Here is a 21,061-nt window from a genome sequence, read left to right on the forward strand (position 1 = left end):
TTCCCGGACCAAAGACCTAAGCCAAGCTCCACAGAGGGCGGCAGCCCCTCCATCGCACTGATCCACCCACAGAACTCTGCCCGGTTACCTAGGATCCACCAGCCACAACAAGCCTCGCGGTACACACCAACATTCCACCTGGAATCCAACCGCTAACTGCCATCCCCAATGGCTGCTGCATCTTGTCAGTGCTGGGGGAGGGGCTGCATCCGACGAGAGGTTCCTAAGGTAAATGTGATTCTACCCACTAGCGTCCCATGGGCCTTTGTTCTTCCCTCTTTCCTTTTGTTCAGATCTGTATGCACTGTAGCAACGGAGGGAAGTGTGTCCATTTTCAGTTGAATGTTTCACACGTCTTTAAACTTTCTAACAGTTCACAGTACACAGAGACCCACTAAGGGAAACTATTGTTCCTGTAATATGGGCACACCCGCAATACATAGCCGTCGGTTGATTTCTGCTGAAACACCCGCATTCACGGGACATCTATCCATTTGTTTCAAGGGGGCTGAAATTCCTAGGAATGATACAATCCCCAGTGTGCACTTTACTGCCTGTCTCTTTTGATCTTAGTACACTTTTGCGGAGCTACTTTTCCTCGTTATAGGCTTGTGCCATTTCTACTCCACGTAGTGTAGTATATGGCATTCATTCATCCTGTTGGAAGACTTGCAAGTCTATATCACGGACTAGGAAACCATTGGATTCCAAATCGGCATTTGGGTTAGGTCACGATATGCTCATATGAATCAATATTTACGAATATAAATGCACGCCTCTGATTTCCGAATACAGGTGTGCTGAGTACATTCAAGCCGCGATACTGGGTCGATGCGTACTGAATGATCCTTGACATCACCTTGAGTAATTTCTTTTGAATATTCATGTTACCCTACCCTTTTTGTGTTGTTTGTTTGTTTGATTCTTTCTTGGTCTGCTTCTCGTTTGCTTTGCAAACACGTCAGGCCATGCATCTCTCCGTTTGCTTCCAACAGAGAGTCATATAAGCTGACTCCCTTAAGAGAGTGCTTCCAATCCCCTATGATTTCCTGCTTCCCTCTCCCATCTTTAGGGTTTTGATGTCCTCCTTGCCTTCTTCTTGTTTCTTCTTTTCCACTCATGCTCTTCTTGCATTTCCAATAAGGGTTTTCTTCTTTCCATTTCATCTTGCTGCTTATCCCTTCAGGGGAGAATTCTCAACCTTTCTTTTAGGATAAGTTTCGAACTGCTGAATTCTTTTAAGATTTGCAGGTCTGTGGCATTCTCTAGCTCTGCTGTTATTAGAAATGGTGGTCATGTGGCATAGGCTACCCTAGATGGCAGCATTTTGCCATTCAAGCTATGGTCTATGTCCTGGCACTCCTCCCTGTCCTGCAATATTGCTGCTGAGATAGCAGCTGAAACCCCTCTGGAGGTTCTCTTGTGACTATGTTGCTTTCCTCCAGGCGCATTTTAAATCACTGGGATGCTCATGAACTTTGTTGATTTGGATCATACAGCTGCTGCTAAGTCTATTGGGATTCCACCTCTTTTGGACGCTGTGTACTTCCTGAATTCGCCTAGATGATTCTATCTTGGCTTTCAGCAAGTTTCAGTCTGATTTTTCTACACATAACTTTTCAAACATTGTTTGTTTCTTTATCTCTTGCTTTTCCATCTGGGACTCTTTCGAATTTTAGTCTTTCATGCCTTGTCTTCAACCAGGATTCAACAGCAATGTTTTCATTGGTTTGCACTTGCTTTCCTATGTGTGCTTCTGACCGAGGGATTTCTGTTCCCCTGTCTTCAAAGTCATTCACGCGTCCCTCTGCAATATCTCGTCTGCTTAGGACGGAATGTTAGCCCTGATATTTTCTCATCCACTGAGTTTTCTGATATTATTTGGCTCGTCTTTAGGCTTTCTCTTCCCCTTTTCTGGTATTCTGCCTTTTGTGATTCTGAGACACTGTTGTTCTTCAGTGTTTCCCTCACCTCCATTTTCAATACTTGCTCTGGAGAGCGTTTTGCAGTCTAGTTGTCTGAAAGCTTATCTTTAGGGCCTTCAATCTCTTTGGAACTGAAAATGGTACTTCCTTTTCCTTTTACTGTATTTCTTCATCTCTACTGGTCAGGTAATTTCAGGTATCTAATGTAGACTTCTAGGGCTTGGTTAAGTGAAAACTTTAGACACTTGGCTCTACACAATTGCATGGGATTTCTGTGAGGACAAATTTTCCTAGACATTGATGCCATGTCCTGTTCCTGTGTGTGTTGTCTGGTCTATCTCCAATTGCTGGTGTTGCCTTTGTTGTGATGAACCCCCCATACTATTTCGATTAGGATAACCTCATTTTGATTACGCTTATCTCACAAATCTGAAAGAGCACAGGACACTTCCTCTGGTGGAAATGGAGCTTCTAAAGGTTCTCAGCTCTGCATTCTACTCTCTGTTATTTTGGAGTGTTTCCAGAAGAGCAGAGTGTGAGTGCGCTTGTGCTTTGTAGTGCCACGGGAATGTCCCACTGAAACCAGTTCTTCCAAGAGCTTCTCTGTCTACAGAAACACCAGTGGAAGCATATCTATGGATGTCACACATCAGGGCCTGCTGGAATGATCCCGCAGCCCGAACTTGGTGTCCTCGCTGCCGAACCGTGCCGGTGCCATCCAAAATGTAGCATCCGCTTTTGAGAGATAAACTGAAGGAAATCCTTCCTCTTCTCACGCTGTGGTCTTGGACCACACTTCCTTGTCCTCTCATCCTTGTGGCACGGGTGCACGAAGCCAACCACAGAGCTGTTGCACATCCGGTGCCTCAAACCAAACCATAATCACAGCCCAGGTTATGAATGTAGCAGATCCTAAGGCTTTTCATTCTGAATTCAAACCCAAGGCCCCCTGGATCCCTCAGACCCGATGCACAATATCTCTGATTCAGCCCCACACATGCTCTATTGGCAAAATGCCAAATTGGTCTCTGGTCCTGCAGATGCACTGGGTGTGGCCATGGGACATATCCATAATTTCAACTGCGCGCGCCAGGCTGGTTGCTTGCTCATTGGGGTCCCAGGTCGGTTTGCTCTCTTGATAGGACCCACCACATCCCACAACGCACTCCGGATCCCTGAGACTCAGCGTGTGCCACCATCCGTAGCCCTATCCCTCCCTGAACGCTGCCTCTGCTACCTCAAATTTGGCAGCTCGGAGCTTGGTCTCAGAATCAACTGTGGGGATATTTTGCACTGGATTCTTTGAGATCTGTCAGCCAAGCATCTGCTGTGCACTCTTCTAACACTCAGCGCATCACCTTCAATCCCATGTCTCCTGTCCGCTTGAGAGTGTGCGTCCAAGTTAAAGAGAGTTTCACCTTTACTGCTCCATCAACAGGGCTCAGACCATGCACTGGTATCCATTCCCTGCTTTTCCTTCTCCTGCTTCCAGGTGTTCTGAGGCCTCATCCTGTCTTTGGAAGTAACAGACCTCTCTTCGGCAAGTGTCCTGTGCCAAGGGCTGGGTGAGTGGATGTTTCCATTGCTGTGTTCATGGGAGCGAGTGAGCGCAGGTTGCACTGCTTCTCTGTCAACTGGGCATCGATGAATCAACACTTTCCAGATACATTTCACAGAAATGTGATTTCTTTTTATCTCTTTGTTTCTATACAGCCGTGGTGGGAGGGATTGTCCGAAGACTCCAGTTTTGACATTGTGTTGATATCTCATTTGCAGTCTTTAAAAATTTAATAGAATTGATATAAATGTTTTGGGAGTTATACGAAAATGAAGTTAGTTTCTGAAACATACTAAATCGACCTAGAAGCCAGACTTGTCAATTTCGGTAACATTTTGTCAGCTCTAAGGAAAACATAGACAGATAGAATGCAAACTAGCAGTCCGAACTGTTAAAGGGGTCATGTCAGCTCTTTACTGTTGAAGCCTCCGAAACCAACAGGAACCATGAAATAACTAATGGAAACATGAAATAACCCCCAAGCTTGGATTCCCTTGTGCATGTGGTGCCCTTTACTCCCGATGACACCTACTGGTCAATGTTGGCATTTCAAGGTGTAACATCCCTCTCAAGGAAAATACAAGAGGAAACGAACTAAATATATACATTTAGCTTTGAATCCAAAGAACCTAGAGGCATTATAGCTATGAGAACCCTGCTGCAGCTATGCTAGGCTACTGAGAACCAGGTGTTCTTCTATCAGTGATGAGAACGCTTAATCATCCGATCATGTTGGGTAAAGCACTTGAATGCAACCAAGTCTGCACCCCCATGATAGATTGCCCCCGGGGGCTTGACTCAATTGAAAGACGGTCCACATAAGCTGTGTCTTTCATGTCATTGGCGACTTTTACAGTTCCGTTCACTATCTGACTTCTAATATTTACCTAGACTGTCTTGAAAAACGGAGGCCTAATACAGATTCAAGTTCAGTCAAAGATTCCCCTCACTTACCACACTCCCTTCACCCCAGAGAGGACATAATCCCAGCATTTGCTGAATCTAGCGGAAGGCCATCGTTTCTTTGTGGGAGCTAAGTATTCAATTCCTATCTATTTCATACGAGAGTATTTGACCTTTATGGGGTTCCCTGTTGTTCACAGAGGATGAAGCTAGAGGAACTCTGATTCTAGGAGGGGCTTGCTCTTCTCTTACTGGCTTCATTGCAGCTCAGGTACTGATCCCTCAAAATGGATGCCTGAGTGGAGGGGAGGGAAGAGCAAGTGCTTGATAGCTAGGCCCAAACCTGGGAAAAGGCTTACCTGGGCTTGGTGCACTTTGATCTGAATGGCTTGGAATTGCCCCTTGGGTCGTGTGGATTATCTGACCTCTTTCAAGAACATGAGCGTTTTTATCATCTCTGCCATCTCTTCTCTTTAGACGTCAGGGATCTTGGACCCGTTCTTGGAGCAGAGAATTGAGGAACTTCCTCCAGTCCACGGTGGCCCTCCGTAGGTTTCTGCTAGTATCAGCGAGGTTCAATATGTCTCATGAATGCCTTTCGAGCCTGCTATCCTCTACAGCTGTCTCCAGGCCAGTATTCTCTATTGTAGCAGAACATCTCTCATCAATGTGTTCGCATCTCTCCTCAATCCGTGCAGCCATGTTTTCGGCCAGCTTCTCTTCGTGTCTCCCATAAAGTCGACTTCAACAGGACTGGGCAAGTCTGAAAGGACCTCGGAGCCTCTCCAGTAAGCTGAAGACAGGCAGATCTTCCACTGTCTGCCCTTTCAGGTTCTGGAAACTGACCCGTGAACTCAGGTCTTTGGGCAGCAGCAGTATCTCGAACTGACACAGCTTCCCGGACCAAAGACCTAAGCCAAGCTCCACAGAGGGCGGCAGCCCCTCCATCGCACTGATCCACCCACAGAACTCTGCCCGGTTACCTAGGATCCACCAGCCACAACAAGCCTCGCGGTACACACCAACATTCCACCTGGAATCCAACCGCTAACTGCCATCCCCAATGGCTGCTGCATCTTGTCAGTGCTGGGGGAGGGGCTGCATCCGACGAGAGGTTCCTAAGGTAAATGTGATTCTACCCACTAGCGTCCCATGGGCCTTTGTTCTTCCCTCTTTCCTTTTGTTCAGATCTGTATGCACTGTAGCAACGGAGGGAAGTGTGTCCATTTTCAGTTGAATGTTTCACACGTCTTTAAACTTTCTAACAGTTCACAGTACACAGAGACCCACTAAGGGAAACTATTGTTCCTGTAATATGGGCACACCCGCAATACATAGCCGTCGGTTGATTTCTGCTGAAACACCCGCATTCACGGGACATCTATCCATTTGTTTCAAGGGGGCTGAAATTCCTAGGAATGATACAATCCCCAGTGTGCACTTTACTGCCTGTCTCTTTTGATCTTAGTACACTTTTGCGGAGCTACTTTTCCTCGTTATAGGCTTGTGCCATTTCTACTCCACGTAGTGTAGTATATGGCATTCATTCATCCTGTTGGAAGACTTGCAAGTCTATATCACGGACTAGGAAACCATTGGATTCCAAATCGGCATTTGGGTTAGGTCACGATATGCTCATATGAATCAATATTTACGAATATAAATGCACGCCTCTGATTTCCGAATACAGGTGTGCTGAGTACATTCAAGCCGCGATACTGGGTCGATGCGTACTGAATGATCCTTGACATCACCTTGAGTAATTTCTTTTGAATATTCATGTTACCCTACCCTTTTTGTGTTGTTTGTTTGTTTGATTCTTTCTTGGTCTGCTTCTCGTTTGCTTTGCAAACACGTCAGGCCATGCATCTCTCCGTTTGCTTCCAACAGAGAGTCATATAAGCTGACTCCCTTAAGAGAGTGCTTCCAATCCCCTATGATTTCCTGCTTCCCTCTCCCATCTTTAGGGTTTTGATGTCCTCCTTGCCTTCTTCTTGTTTCTTCTTTTCCACTCATGCTCTTCTTGCATTTCCAATAAGGGTTTTCTTCTTTCCATTTCATCTTGCTGCTTATCCCTTCAGGGGAGAATTCTCAACCTTTCTTTTAGGATAAGTTTCGAACTGCTGAATTCTTTTAAGATTTGCAGGTCTGTGGCATTCTCTAGCTCTGCTGTTATTAGAAATGGTGGTCATGTGGCATAGGCTACCCTAGATGGCAGCATTTTGCCATTCAAGCTATGGTCTATGTCCTGGCACTCCTCCCTGTCCTGCAATATTGCTGCTGAGATAGCAGCTGAAACCCCTCTGGAGGTTCTCTTGTGACTATGTTGCTTTCCTCCAGGCGCATTTTAAATCACTGGGATGCTCATGAACTTTGTTGATTTGGATCATACAGCTGCTGCTAAGTCTATTGGGATTCCACCTCTTTTGGACGCTGTGTACTTCCTGAATTCGCCTAGATGATTCTATCTTGGCTTTCAGCAAGTTTCAGTCTGATTTTTCTACACATAACTTTTCAAACATTGTTTGTTTCTTTATCTCTTGCTTTTCCATCTGGGACTCTTTCGAATTTTAGTCTTTCATGCCTTGTCTTCAACCAGGATTCAACAGCAATGTTTTCATTGGTTTGCACTTGCTTTCCTATGTGTGCTTCTGACCGAGGGATTTCTGTTCCCCTGTCTTCAAAGTCATTCACGCGTCCCTCTGCAATATCTCGTCTGCTTAGGACGGAATGTTAGCCCTGATATTTTCTCATCCACTGAGTTTTCTGATATTATTTGGCTCGTCTTTAGGCTTTCTCTTCCCCTTTTCTGGTATTCTGCCTTTTGTGATTCTGAGACACTGTTGTTCTTCAGTGTTTCCCTCACCTCCATTTTCAATACTTGCTCTGGAGAGCGTTTTGCAGTCTAGTTGTCTGAAAGCTTATCTTTAGGGCCTTCAATCTCTTTGGAACTGAAAATGGTACTTCCTTTTCCTTTTACTGTATTTCTTCATCTCTACTGGTCAGGTAATTTCAGGTATCTAATGTAGACTTCTAGGGCTTGGTTAAGTGAAAACTTTAGACACTTGGCTCTACACAATTGCATGGGATTTCTGTGAGGACAAATTTTCCTAGACATTGATGCCATGTCCTGTTCCTGTGTGTGTTGTCTGGTCTATCTCCAATTGCTGGTGTTGCCTTTGTTGTGATGAACCCCCCATACTATTTCGATTAGGATAACCTCATTTTGATTACGCTTATCTCACAAATCTGAAAGAGCACAGGACACTTCCTCTGGTGGAAATGGAGCTTCTAAAGGTTCTCAGCTCTGCATTCTACTCTCTGTTATTTTGGAGTGTTTCCAGAAGAGCAGAGTGTGAGTGCGCTTGTGCTTTGTAGTGCCACGGGAATGTCCCACTGAAACCAGTTCTTCCAAGAGCTTCTCTGTCTACAGAAACACCAGTGGAAGCATATCTATGGATGTCACACATCAGGGCCTGCTGGAATGATCCCGCAGCCCGAACTTGGTGTCCTCGCTGCCGAACCGTGCCGGTGCCATCCAAAATGTAGCATCCGCTTTTGAGAGATAAACTGAAGGAAATCCTTCCTCTTCTCACGCTGTGGTCTTGGACCACACTTCCTTGTCCTCTCATCCTTGTGGCACGGGTGCACGAAGCCAACCACAGAGCTGTTGCACATCCGGTGCCTCAAACCAAACCATAATCACAGCCCAGGTTATGAATGTAGCAGATCCTAAGGCTTTTCATTCTGAATTCAAACCCAAGGCCCCCTGGATCCCTCAGACCCGATGCACAATATCTCTGATTCAGCCCCACACATGCTCTATTGGCAAAATGCCAAATTGGTCTCTGGTCCTGCAGATGCACTGGGTGTGGCCATGGGACATATCCATAATTTCAACTGCGCGCGCCAGGCTGGTTGCTTGCTCATTGGGGTCCCAGGTCGGTTTGCTCTCTTGATAGGACCCACCACATCCCACAACGCACTCCGGATCCCTGAGACTCAGCGTGTGCCACCATCCGTAGCCCTATCCCTCCCTGAACGCTGCCTCTGCTACCTCAAATTTGGCAGCTCGGAGCTTGGTCTCAGAATCAACTGTGGGGATATTTTGCACTGGATTCTTTGAGATCTGTCAGCCAAGCATCTGCTGTGCACTCTTCTAACACTCAGCGCATCACCTTCAATCCCATGTCTCCTGTCCGCTTGAGAGTGTGCGTCCAAGTTAAAGAGAGTTTCACCTTTACTGCTCCATCAACAGGGCTCAGACCATGCACTGGTATCCATTCCCTGCTTTTCCTTCTCCTGCTTCCAGGTGTTCTGAGGCCTCATCCTGTCTTTGGAAGTAACAGACCTCTCTTCGGCAAGTGTCCTGTGCCAAGGGCTGGGTGAGTGGATGTTTCCATTGCTGTGTTCATGGGAGCGAGTGAGCGCAGGTTGCACTGCTTCTCTGTCAACTGGGCATCGATGAATCAACACTTTCCAGATACATTTCACAGAAATGTGATTTCTTTTTATCTCTTTGTTTCTATACAGCCGTGGTGGGAGGGATTGTCCGAAGACTCCAGTTTTGACATTGTGTTGATATCTCATTTGCAGTCTTTAAAAATTTAATAGAATTGATATAAATGTTTTGGGAGTTATACGAAAATGAAGTTAGTTTCTGAAACATACTAAATCGACCTAGAAGCCAGACTTGTCAATTTCGGTAACATTTTGTCAGCTCTAAGGAAAACATAGACAGATAGAATGCAAACTAGCAGTCCGAACTGTTAAAGGGGTCATGTCAGCTCTTTACTGTTGAAGCCTCCGAAACCAACAGGAACCATGAAATAACTAATGGAAACATGAAATAACCCCCAAGCTTGGATTCCCTTGTGCATGTGGTGCCCTTTACTCCCGATGACACCTACTGGTCAATGTTGGCATTTCAAGGTGTAACATCCCTCTCAAGGAAAATACAAGAGGAAACGAACTAAATATATACATTTAGCTTTGAATCCAAAGAACCTAGAGGCATTATAGCTATGAGAACCCTGCTGCAGCTATGCTAGGCTACTGAGAACCAGGTGTTCTTCTATCAGTGATGAGAACGCTTAATCATCCGATCATGTTGGGTAAAGCACTTGAATGCAACCAAGTCTGCACCCCCATGATAGATTGCCCCCGGGGGCTTGACTCAATTGAAAGACGGTCCACATAAGCTGTGTCTTTCATGTCATTGGCGACTTTTACAGTTCCGTTCACTATCTGACTTCTAATATTTACCTAGACTGTCTTGAAAAACGGAGGCCTAATACAGATTCAAGTTCAGTCAAAGATTCCCCTCACTTACCACACTCCCTTCACCCCAGAGAGGACATAATCCCAGCATTTGCTGAATCTAGCGGAAGGCCATCGTTTCTTTGTGGGAGCTAAGTATTCAATTCCTATCTATTTCATACGAGAGTATTTGACCTTTATGGGGTTCCCTGTTGTTCACAGAGGATGAAGCTAGAGGAACTCTGATTCTAGGAGGGGCTTGCTCTTCTCTTACTGGCTTCATTGCAGCTCAGGTACTGATCCCTCAAAATGGATGCCTGAGTGGAGGGGAGGGAAGAGCAAGTGCTTGATAGCTAGGCCCAAACCTGGGAAAAGGCTTACCTGGGCTTGGTGCACTTTGATCTGAATGGCTTGGAATTGCCCCTTGGGTCGTGTGGATTATCTGACCTCTTTCAAGAACATGAGCGTTTTTATCATCTCTGCCATCTCTTCTCTTTAGACGTCAGGGATCTTGGACCCGTTCTTGGAGCAGAGAATTGAGGAACTTCCTCCAGTCCACGGTGGCCCTCCGTAGGTTTCTGCTAGTATCAGCGAGGTTCAATATGTCTCATGAATGCCTTTCGAGCCTGCTATCCTCTACAGCTGTCTCCAGGCCAGTATTCTCTATTGTAGCAGAACATCTGTCATCAATGTGTTCGCATCTCTCCTCAATCCGTGCAGCCATGTTTTCGGCCAGCTTCTCTTCGTGTCTCCCATAAAGTCGACTTCAACAGGACTGGGCAAGTCTGAAAGGACCTCGGAGCCTCTCCAGTAAGCTGAAGACAGGCAGATCTTCCACTGTCTGCCCTTTCAGGTTCTGGAAACTGACCCGTGAACTCAGGTCTTTGGGCAGCAGCAGTATCTCGAACTGACACAGCTTCCCGGACCAAAGACCTAAGCCAAGCTCCACAGAGGGCGGCAGCCCCTCCATCGCACTGATCCACCCACAGAACTCTGCCCGGTTACCTAGGATCCACCAGCCACAACAAGCCTCGCGGTACACACCAACATTCCACCTGGAATCCAACCGCTAACTGCCATCCCCAATGGCTGCTGCATCTTGTCAGTGCTGGGGGAGGGGCTGCATCCGACGAGAGGTTCCTAAGGTAAATGTGATTCTACCCACTAGCGTCCCATGGGCCTTTGTTCTTCCCTCTTTCCTTTTGTTCAGATCTGTATGCACTGTAGCAACGGAGGGAAGTGTGTCCATTTTCAGTTGAATGTTTCACACGTCTTTAAACTTTCTAACAGTTCACAGTACACAGAGACCCACTAAGGGAAACTATTGTTCCTGTAATATGGGCACACCCGCAATACATAGCCGTCGGTTGATTTCTGCTGAAACACCCGCATTCACGGGACATCTATCCATTTGTTTCAAGGGGGCTGAAATTCCTAGGAATGATACAATCCCCAATGTGCACTTTACTGCCTGTCTCTTTTGATCTTAGTACACTTTTGCGGAGCTACTTTTCCTCGTTATAGGCTTGTGCCATTTCTACTCCACGTAGTGTAGTATATGGCATTCATTCATCCTGTTGGAAGACTTGCAAGTCTATATCACGGACTAGGAATCCATTGGATTCCAAATCGGCATTTGGGTTAGGTCACGATATGCTCATATGAATCAATATTTACGAATATAAATGCACGCCTCTGATTTCCGAATACAGGTGTGCTGAGTACATTCAAGCCGCGATACTGGGTCGATGCGTACTGAATGATCCTTGACATCACCTTGAGTAATTTCTTTTGAATATTCATGTTACCCTACCCTTTTTGTGTTGTTTGTTTGTTTGATTCTTTCTTGGTCTGCTTCTCGTTTGCTTTGCAAACACGTCAGGCCATGCATCTCTCCGTTTGCTTCCAACAGAGAGTCATATAAGCTGACTCCCTTAAGAGAGTGCTTCCAATCCCCTATGATTTCCTGCTTCCCTCTCCCATCTTTAGGGTTTTGATGTCCTCCTTGCCTTCTTCTTGTTTCTTCTTTTCCACTCATGCTCTTCTTGCATTTCCAATAAGGGTTTTCTTCTTTCCATTTCATCTTGCTGCTTATCCCTTCAGGGGAGAATTCTCAACCTTTCTTTTAGGATAAGTTTCGAACTGCTGAATTCTTTTAAGATTTGCAGGTCTGTGGCATTCTCTAGCTCTGCTGTTATTAGAAATGGTGGTCATGTGGCATAGGCTACCCTAGATGGCAGCATTTTGCCATTCAAGCTATGGTCTATGTCCTGGCACTCCTCCCTGTCCTGCAATATTGCTGCTGAGATAGCAGCTGAAACCCCTCTGGAGGTTCTCTTGTGACTATGTTGCTTTCCTCCAGGCGCATTTTAAATCACTGGGATGCTCATGAACTTTGTTGATTTGGATCATACAGCTGCTGCTAAGTCTATTGGGATTCCACCTCTTTTGGACGCTGTGTACTTCCTGAATTCGCCTAGATGATTCTATCTTGGCTTTCAGCAAGTTTCAGTCTGATTTTTCTACACATAACTTTTCAAACATTGTTTGTTTCTTTATCTCTTGCTTTTCCATCTGGGACTCTTTCGAATTTTAGTCTTTCATGCCTTGTCTTCAACCAGGATTCAACAGCAATGTTTTCATTGGTTTGCACTTGCTTTCCTATGTGTGCTTCTGACCGAGGGATTTCTGTTCCCCTGTCTTCAAAGTCATTCACGCGTCCCTCTGCAATATCTCGTCTGCTTAGGACGGAATGTTAGCCCTGATATTTTCTCATCCACTGAGTTTTCTGATATTATTTGGCTCGTCTTTAGGCTTTCTCTTCCCCTTTTCTGGTATTCTGCCTTTTGTGATTCTGAGACACTGTTGTTCTTCAGTGTTTCCCTCACCTCCATTTTCAATACTTGCTCTGGAGAGCGTTTTGCAGTCTAGTTGTCTGAAAGCTTATCTTTAGGGCCTTCAATCTCTTTGGAACTGAAAATGGTACTTCCTTTTCCTTTTACTGTATTTCTTCATCTCTACTGGTCAGGTAATTTCAGGTATCTAATGTAGACTTCTAGGGCTTGGTTAAGTGAAAACTTTAGACACTTGGCTCTACACAATTGCATGGGATTTCTGTGAGGACAAATTTTCCTAGACATTGATGCCATGTCCTGTTCCTGTGTGTGTTGTCTGGTCTATCTCCAATTGCTGGTGTTGCCTTTGTTGTGATGAACCCCCCATACTATTTCGATTAGGATAACCTCATTTTGATTACGCTTATCTCACAAATCTGAAAGAGCACAGGACACTTCCTCTGGTGGAAATGGAGCTTCTAAAGGTTCTCAGCTCTGCATTCTACTCTCTGTTATTTTGGAGTGTTTCCAGAAGAGCAGAGTGTGAGTGCGCTTGTGCTTTGTAGTGCCACGGGAATGTCCCACTGAAACCAGTTCTTCCAAGAGCTTCTCTGTCTACAGAAACACCAGTGGAAGCATATCTATGGATGTCACACATCAGGGCCTGCTGGAATGATCCCGCAGCCCGAACTTGGTGTCCTCGCTGCCGAACCGTGCCGGTGCCATCCAAAATGGAGCATCCGCTTTTGAGAGATAAACTGAAGGAAATCCTTCCTCTTCTCACGCTGTGGTCTTGGACCACACTTCCTTGTCCTCTCATCCTTGTGGCACGGGTGCACGAAGCCAACCACAGAGCTGTTGCACATCCGGTGCCTCAAACCAAACCATAATCACAGCCCAGGTTATGAATGTAGCAGATCCTAAGGCTTTTCATTCTGAATTCAAACCCAAGGCCCCCTGGATCCCTCAGACCCGATGCACAATATCTCTGATTCAGCCCCACACATGCTCTATTGGCAAAATGCCAAATTGGTCTCTGGTCCTGCAGATGCACTGGGTGTGGCCATGGGACATATCCATAATTTCAACTGCGCGCGCCAGGCTGGTTGCTTGCTCATTGGGGTCCCAGGTCGGTTTGCTCTCTTGATAGGACCCACCACATCCCACAACGCACTCCGGATCCCTGAGACTCAGCGTGTGCCACCATCCGTAGCCCTATCCCTCCCTGAACGCTGCCTCTGCTACCTCAAATTTGGCAGCTCGGAGCTTGGTCTCAGAATCAACTGTGGGGATATTTTGCACTGGATTCTTTGAGATCTGTCAGCCAAGCATCTGCTGTGCACTCTTCTAACACTCAGCGCATCACCTTCAATCCCATGTCTCCTGTCCGCTTGAGAGTGTGCGTCCAAGTTAAAGAGAGTTTCACCTTTACTGCTCCATCAACAGGGCTCAGACCATGCACTGGTATCCATTCCCTGCTTTTCCTTCTCCTGCTTCCAGGTGTTCTGAGGCCTCATCCTGTCTTTGGAAGTAACAGACCTCTCTTCGGCAAGTGTCCTGTGCCAAGGGCTGGGTGAGTGGATGTTTCCATTGCTGTGTTCATGGGAGCGAGTGAGCGCAGGTTGCACTGCTTCTCTGTCAACTGGGCATCGATGAATCAACACTTTCCAGATACATTTCACAGAAATGTGATTTCTTTTTATCTCTTTGTTTCTATACAGACGTGGTGGGAGGGGTTGTCCGAAGACTCCAGTTTTGACATTGTGTTGATATCTCATTTGCAGTCTTTAAAAATTTAATAGAATTGATATAAATGTTTTGGGAGTTATACGAAAATGAAGTTAGTTTCTGAAACATACTAAATCGACCTAGAAGCCAGACTTGTCAATTTCGGTAACATTTTGTCAGCTCTAAGGAAAACATAGACAGATAGAATGCAAACTAGCAGTCCGAACTGTTAAAGGGGTCATGTCAGCTCTTTACTGTTGAAGCCTCCGAAACCAACAGGAACCATGAAATAACTAATGGAAACATGAAATAACCCCCAAGCTTGGATTCCCTTGTGCATGTGGTGCCCTTTAGTCCCGATGACACCTACTGGTCAATGTTGGCATTTCAAGGTGTAACATCCCTCTCAAGGAAAATACAAGAGGAAACGAACTAAATATATACATTTAGCTTTGAATCCAAAGAACCTAGAGGCATTATAGCTATGAGAACCCTGCTGCAGCTATGCTAGGCTACTGAGAACCAGGTGTTCTTCTATCAGTGATGAGAACGCTTAATCATCCGATCATGTTGGGTAAAGCACTTGAATGCAACCAAGTCTGCACCCCCATGATAGATTGCCCCCGGGGGCTTGACTCAATTGAAAGACGGTCCACATAAGCTGTGTCTTTCATGTCATTGGCGACTTTTACAGTTCCGTTCACTATCTGACTTCTAATATTTACCTAGACTGTCTTGAAAAACGGAGGCCTAATACAGATTCAAGTTCAGTCAAAGATTCCCCTCACTTACCACACTCCCTTCACCCCAGAGAGGACATAATCCCAGCATTTGCTGAATCTAGCGGAAGGCCATCGTTTCTTTGTGGGAGCTAAGTATTCAATTCCTATCTATTTCATACGAGAGTATTTGACCTTTATGGGGTTCCCTGTTGTTCACAGAGGATGAAGCTAGAGGAACTCTGATTCTAGGAGGGGCTTGCTCTTCTCTTACTGGCTTCATTGCAGCTCAGGTACTGATCCCTCAAAATGGATGCCTGAGTGGAGGGGAGGGAAGAGCAAGTGCTTGATAGCTAGGCCCAAACCTGGGAAAAGGCTTACCTGGGCTTGGTGCACTTTGATCTGAATGGCTTGGAATTGCCCCTTGGGTCGTGTGGATTATCTGACCTCTTTCAAGAACATGAGCGTTTTTATCATCTCTGCCATCTCTTCTCTTTAGACGTCAGGGATCTTGGACCCGTTCTTGGAGCAGAGAATTGAGGAACTTCCTCCAGTCCACGGTGGCCCTCCGTAGGTTTCTGCTAGTATCAGCGAGGTTCAATATGTCTCATGAATGCCTTTCGAGCCTGCTATCCTCTACAGCTGTCTCCAGGCCAGTATTCTCTATTGTAGCAGAACATCTCTCATCAATGTGTTCGCATCTCTCCTCAATCCATGCAGCCATGTTTTCGGCCAGCTTCTCTTCGTGTCTCCCATAAAGTCGACTTCAACAGGACTGGGCAAGTCTGAAAGGACCTCGGAGCCTCTCCAGTAAGCTGAAGACAGGCAGATCTTCCACTGTCTGCCCTTTCAGGTTCTGGAAACTGACCCGTGAACTCAGGTCTTTGGGCAGCAGCAGTATCTCGAACTGACACAGCTTCCCGGACCAAAGACCTAAGCCAAGCTCCACAGAGGGCGGCAGCCCCTCCATCGCACTGATCCACCCACAGAACTCTGCCCGGTTACCTAGGATCCACCAGCCACAACAAGCCTCGCGGTACACACCAACATTCCACCTGGAATCCAACCGCTAACTGCCATCCCCAATGGCTGCTGCATCTTGTCAGTGCTGGGGGAGGGGCTGCATCCGACGAGAGGTTCCTAAGGTAAATGTGATTCTACCCACTAGCGTCCCATGGGCCTTTGTTCTTCCCTCTTTCCTTTTGTTCAGATCTGTATGCACTGTAGCAACGGAGGGAAGTGTGTCCATTTTCAGTTGAATGTTTCACACGTCTTTAAACTTTCTAACAGTTCACAGTACACAGAGACCCACTAAGGGAAACTATTGTTCCTGTAATATGGGCACACCCGCAATACATAGCCGTCGGTTGATTTCTGCTGAAACACCCGCATTCACGGGACATCTATCCATTTGTTTCAAGGGGGCTGAAATTCCTAGGAATGATACAATCCCCAATGTGCACTTTACTGCCTGTCTCTTTTGATCTTAGTACACTTTTGTGGAGCTACTTTTCCTTGTTATAGGCTTGTGCCATTTCTTCTCGACGTAGTGTAGAATATGGCATTCATTCATCCTGTTGGAAGACTTGCAAGTCTATATCACGGACTAGGAAACCATTGGATTCCAAATCGGCATTTGGGTTAGGTCACGATATGCTCATATGAATCAATATTTACGAATATAAATGCACGCCTCTGATTTCCGAATACAGGTGTGCTGAGTACATTCAAGCCGCGATACTGGGTCGATGCGTACTGAATGATCCTTGACATCACCTTGAGTAATTTCTTTTGAATATTCATGTTACCCTACCCTTTTTGTGTTGTTTGTTTGTTTGATTCTTTCTTGGTCTGCTTCTCGTTTGCTTTGCAAACACGTCAGGCCATGCATCTCTCCGTTTGCTTCCAACAGAGAGTCATATAAGCTGACCCCCTTAAGAGAGTGCTTCCAATCCCCTATGATTTCCTGCTTCCCTCTCCCATCTTTAGGGTTTTGATGTCCTCCTTGCCTTCTTCTTGTTTCTTCTTTTCCACTCATGCTCTTCTTGCATTTCCAATAAGGGTTTTCTTCTTTCCATTTCATCTTGCTGCTTATCCCTTCAGGGGAGAATCCTCAACCTTTCTTTTAGGATAAGTTTCGAACTGCTGAATTCTTTTAAGATTTGCAGGTCTGTGGCATTCTCTAGCTCTGCTGTTATTAGAAATGGCGGTCATGTGGCATAGGCTACCCTAGATGGCAGCATTTTGCCATTCAAGCTATGGTCTATGTCCTGGCACTCCTCCCTGTCCTGCAATATTGCTGCTGAGATAGCAGCTGAAACCCCTCTGGAGGTTCTCTTGTGACTATGTTGCTTTCCTCCAGGCGCATTTTAAATCACTGGGATGCTCATGAACTTTGTTGATTTGGATCATACAGCTGCTGCTAAGTCTATTGGGATTCCACCTCTTTTGGACGCTGTGTACTTCCTGAATTCGCCTAGATGATTCTATCTTGGCTTTCAGCAAGTTTCAGTCTGATTTTTCTACACATAACTTTTCAAACATTGTTTGTTTCTTTATCTCTTGCTTTTCCATCTGGGACTCTTTCGAATTTTAGTCTTTCATGCCTTGTCTTCAACCAGGATTCAACAGCAATGTTTTCATTGGTTTGCACTTGCTTTCCTATGTGTGCTTCTGACCGAGGGATTTCTGTTCCCCTGTCTTCAAAGTCATTCACGCGTCCCTCTGCAATATCTCGTCTGCTTAGGACGGAATGTTAGCCCTGATATTTTCTCATCCACTGAGTTTTCTGATATTATTTGGCTCGTCTTTAGGCTTTCTCTTCCCCTTTTCTGGTATTCTGCCTTTTGTGATTCTGAGACACTGTTGTTCTTCAGTGTTTCCCTCACCTCCATTTTCAATACTTGCTCTGGAGAGCGTTTTGCAGTCTAGTTGTCTGAAAGCTTATCTTTAGGGCCTTCAATCTCTTTGGAACTGAAAATGGTACTTCCTTTTCCTTTTACTGTATTTCTTCATCTCTACTGGTCAGGTAATTTCAGGTATCTAATGTAGACTTCTAGGGCTTGGTTAAGTGAAAACTTTAGACACTTGGCTCTACACAATTGCATGGGATTTCTGTGAGGACAAATTTTCCTAGACATTGATGCCATGTCCTGTTCCTGTGTGTGTTGTCTGGTCTATCTCCAATTGCTGGTGTTGCCTTTGTTGTGATGAACCCCCCATACTATTTCGATTAGGATAACCTCAATTTGATTACGCTTATCTCACAAATCTGAAAGAGCACAGGACACTTCCTCTGGTGGAAATGGAGCTTCTAAAGGTTCTCAGCTCTGCATTCTACTCTCTGTTATTTTGGAGTGTTTCCAGAAGAGCAGAGTGTGAGTGCGCTTGTGCTTTGTAGTGCCACGGGAATGTCCCACTGAAACCAGTTCTTCCAAGAGCTTCTCTGTCTACAGAAACACCAGTGGAAGCATATCTATGGATGTCACACATCAGGGCCTGCTGGAATGATCCCGCAGCCCGAACTTGGTGTCCTCGCTGCCGAACCGTGCCGGTGCCATCCAAAATGTAGCATCCGCTTTTGAGAGATAAACTGAAGGAAATCCTTCCTCTTCTCACGCTGTGGTCTTGGACCACACTTCCTTGTCCTCTCATCCTTGTGGCACGGGTGCACGAAGCCAACCACAGAGCTGTTGCACATCCGGTGCCTCAAACCAAACCATAATCACAGCCCAGGTTATGAATGTAGCAGATCCTAAGGCTTTTCATTCTGAATTCAAACCCAAGGCCCCCTGGATCCCTCAGACCCGATGCACAATATCTCTGATTCAGCCCCACACATGCTCTATTGGCAAAATGCCAAATTGGTCTCTGGTCCTGCAGATGCACTGGGTGTGGCCATGGGACATATCCATAATTTCAACTGCGCGCGCCAGGCTGGTTGCTTACTCATTGGGGTCCCAGGTCGGTTTGCTCTCTTGATAGGACCCACCACATCCCACAACGCACTCCGGATCCCTGAGACTCAGCGTGTGCCACCATCCGTAGCCCTATCCCTCCCTGAACGCTGCCTCTGCTACCTCAAATTTGGCAGCTCGGAGCTTGGTCTCAGAATCAACTGTGGGGATATTTTGCACTGGATTCTTTGAGATCTGTCAGCCAAGCATCTGCTGTGCACTCTTCTAACACTCAGCGCATCACCTTCAATCCCATGTCTCCTGTCCGCTTGAGAGTGTGCGTCCAAGTTAAAGAGAGTTTCACCTTTACTGCTCCATCAACAGGGCTCAGACCATGCACTGGTATCCATTCCCTGCTTTTCCTTCTCCTGCTTCCAGGTGTTCTGAGGCCTCATCCTGTCTTTGGAAGTAACAGACCTCTCTTCGGCAAGTGTCCTGTGCCAAGGGCTGGGTGAGTGGATGTTTCCATTGCTGTGTTCATGGGAGCGAGTGAGCGCAGGTTGCACTGCTTCTCTGTCAACTGGGCATCGATGAATCAACACTTTCCAGATACATTTCACAGAAATGTGATTTCTTTTTATCTCTTTGTTTCTATACAGCCGTGGTGGGAGGGATTGTCCGAAGACTCCAGTTTTGACATTGTGTTGATATCTCATTTGCAGTCTTTAAAAATTTAATAGAATTGATATAAATGTTTTGGGAGTTATACGAAAATGAAGTTAGTTTCTGAAACATACTAAATCGACCTAGAAGCCAGACTTGTCAATTTCGGTAACATTTTGTCAGCTCTAAGGAAAACATAGACAGATAGAATGCAAACTAGCAGTCCGAACTGTTAAAGGGGTCATGTCAGCTCTTTACTGTTGAAGCCTCCGAAACCAACAGGAACCATGAAATAACTAATGGAAACATGAAATAACCCCCAAGCTTGGATTCCCTTGTGCATGTGGTGCCCTTTACTCCCGATGACACCTACTGGTCAATGTTGGCATTTCAAGGTGTAACATCCCTCTCAAGGAAAATACAAGAGGAAACGAACTAAATATATACATTTAGATTTGAATCCAAAGAACCTAGAGGCATTATAGCTATGAGAACCCTGCTGCAGCTATGCTAGGCTACTGAGAACCAGGTGTTCTTCTATCAGTGATGAGAACGCTTAATCATCCGATCATGTTGGGTAAAGCACTTGAATGCAACCAAGTCTGCACCCCCATGATAGATTGCCCCCGGGGGCTTGACTCAATTGAAAGACGGTCCACATAAGCTGTGTCTTTCATGTCATTGGCGACTTTTACAGTTCCGTTCACTATCTGACTTCTAATATTTACCTAGACTGTCTTGAAAAACGGAGGCCTAATACAGATTCAAGTTCAGTCAAAGATTCCCCTCACTTACCACACTCCCTTCACCCCAGAGAGGACATAATCCCAGCATTTGCTGAATCTAGCGGAAGGCCATCGTTTCTTGTGGGAGCTAAGTATTCAATTCCTATCTATTTCATACGAGAGTATTTGACCTTTATGGGGTTCCCTGTTGTTCACAGAGGATGAAGCTAGAGGAACTCTGATTCTAGGAGGGGCTTGCTCTTCTCTTACTGGCTTCATTGCAGCTCAGGTACTGATCCCTCAAAATGGATGCCTGAGTGGAGGGGAGGGAAGAGCAAGTGCTTGATAGCTAGGCCCAAACCTGGGAAAAGGCTTACCTGGGCTTGGTGCACTTTGATCTGAATGGCTTGGAATTGCCCCTTGGGTCGTGTGGATTATCTGACCTCTTTCAAGAACATGAGCGTTTTTATCATCTCTGCCATCTCTTCTCTTTAGACGTCAGGGATCTTGGACCCGTTCTTGGAGCAGAGAATTGAGGAACTTCCTCCAGTCCACGGTGGCCCTCCGTAGGTTTCTGCTAGTATCAGCGAGGTTCAATATGTCTCATGAATGCCTTTCGAGCCTGCTATCCTCTACAGCTGTCTCCAGGCCAGTATTCTCTATTGTAGCAGAACATCTGTCATCAATGTGTTCGCATCTCTCCTCAATCCGTGCAGCCATGTTTTCGGCCAGCTTCTCTTCGTGTCTCCCATAAAGTCGACTTCAACAGGACTGGGCAAGTCTGAAAGGACCTCGGAGCCTCTCCAGTAAGCTGAAGACAGGCAGATCTTCCACTGTCTGCCCTTTCAGGT

General features: G+C 45.9%; 4 long non-coding RNA genes across 4 annotated transcripts; all 4 read left to right on the top strand.

Moving 5' to 3' along the window:
• The first annotated feature begins 101 nt into the window (after positions 1–101).
• Positions 102–5,035, top strand: LOC140692995 (uncharacterized). Its single transcript, XR_012068643.1, has 3 exons — positions 102–228; positions 3,418–3,490; positions 4,864–5,035. It is a non-coding gene; the product is annotated as an uncharacterized lncRNA (long non-coding RNA).
• Positions 5,036–5,382: 347 nt separating this feature from the next.
• Positions 5,383–10,318, top strand: LOC140693000 (uncharacterized). The gene is made up of 3 exons (XR_012068648.1): positions 5,383–5,509; positions 8,699–8,771; positions 10,145–10,318. It is a non-coding gene; the product is annotated as an uncharacterized lncRNA (long non-coding RNA).
• Positions 10,319–10,663: 345 nt separating this feature from the next.
• On the top strand, positions 10,664–15,599 carry LOC140692985 (uncharacterized). Its single transcript, XR_012068633.1, has 3 exons — positions 10,664–10,790; positions 13,980–14,052; positions 15,426–15,599. It is a non-coding gene; the product is annotated as an uncharacterized lncRNA (long non-coding RNA).
• A 343-nt stretch (positions 15,600–15,942) lies between these two features.
• LOC140692979 (uncharacterized) lies at positions 15,943–20,876 on the top strand. Its single transcript, XR_012068627.1, has 3 exons — positions 15,943–16,071; positions 19,261–19,333; positions 20,706–20,876. It is a non-coding gene; the product is annotated as an uncharacterized lncRNA (long non-coding RNA).
• The last annotated feature ends 185 nt before the right edge of the window (positions 20,877–21,061 follow it).

This window comes from Vicugna pacos, unplaced genomic scaffold (assembly GCF_048564905.1).
Source record: "Vicugna pacos unplaced genomic scaffold, VicPac4 scaffold_19, whole genome shotgun sequence".
NCBI classification, from domain to species: domain Eukaryota; kingdom Metazoa; phylum Chordata; class Mammalia; order Artiodactyla; family Camelidae; genus Vicugna; species Vicugna pacos.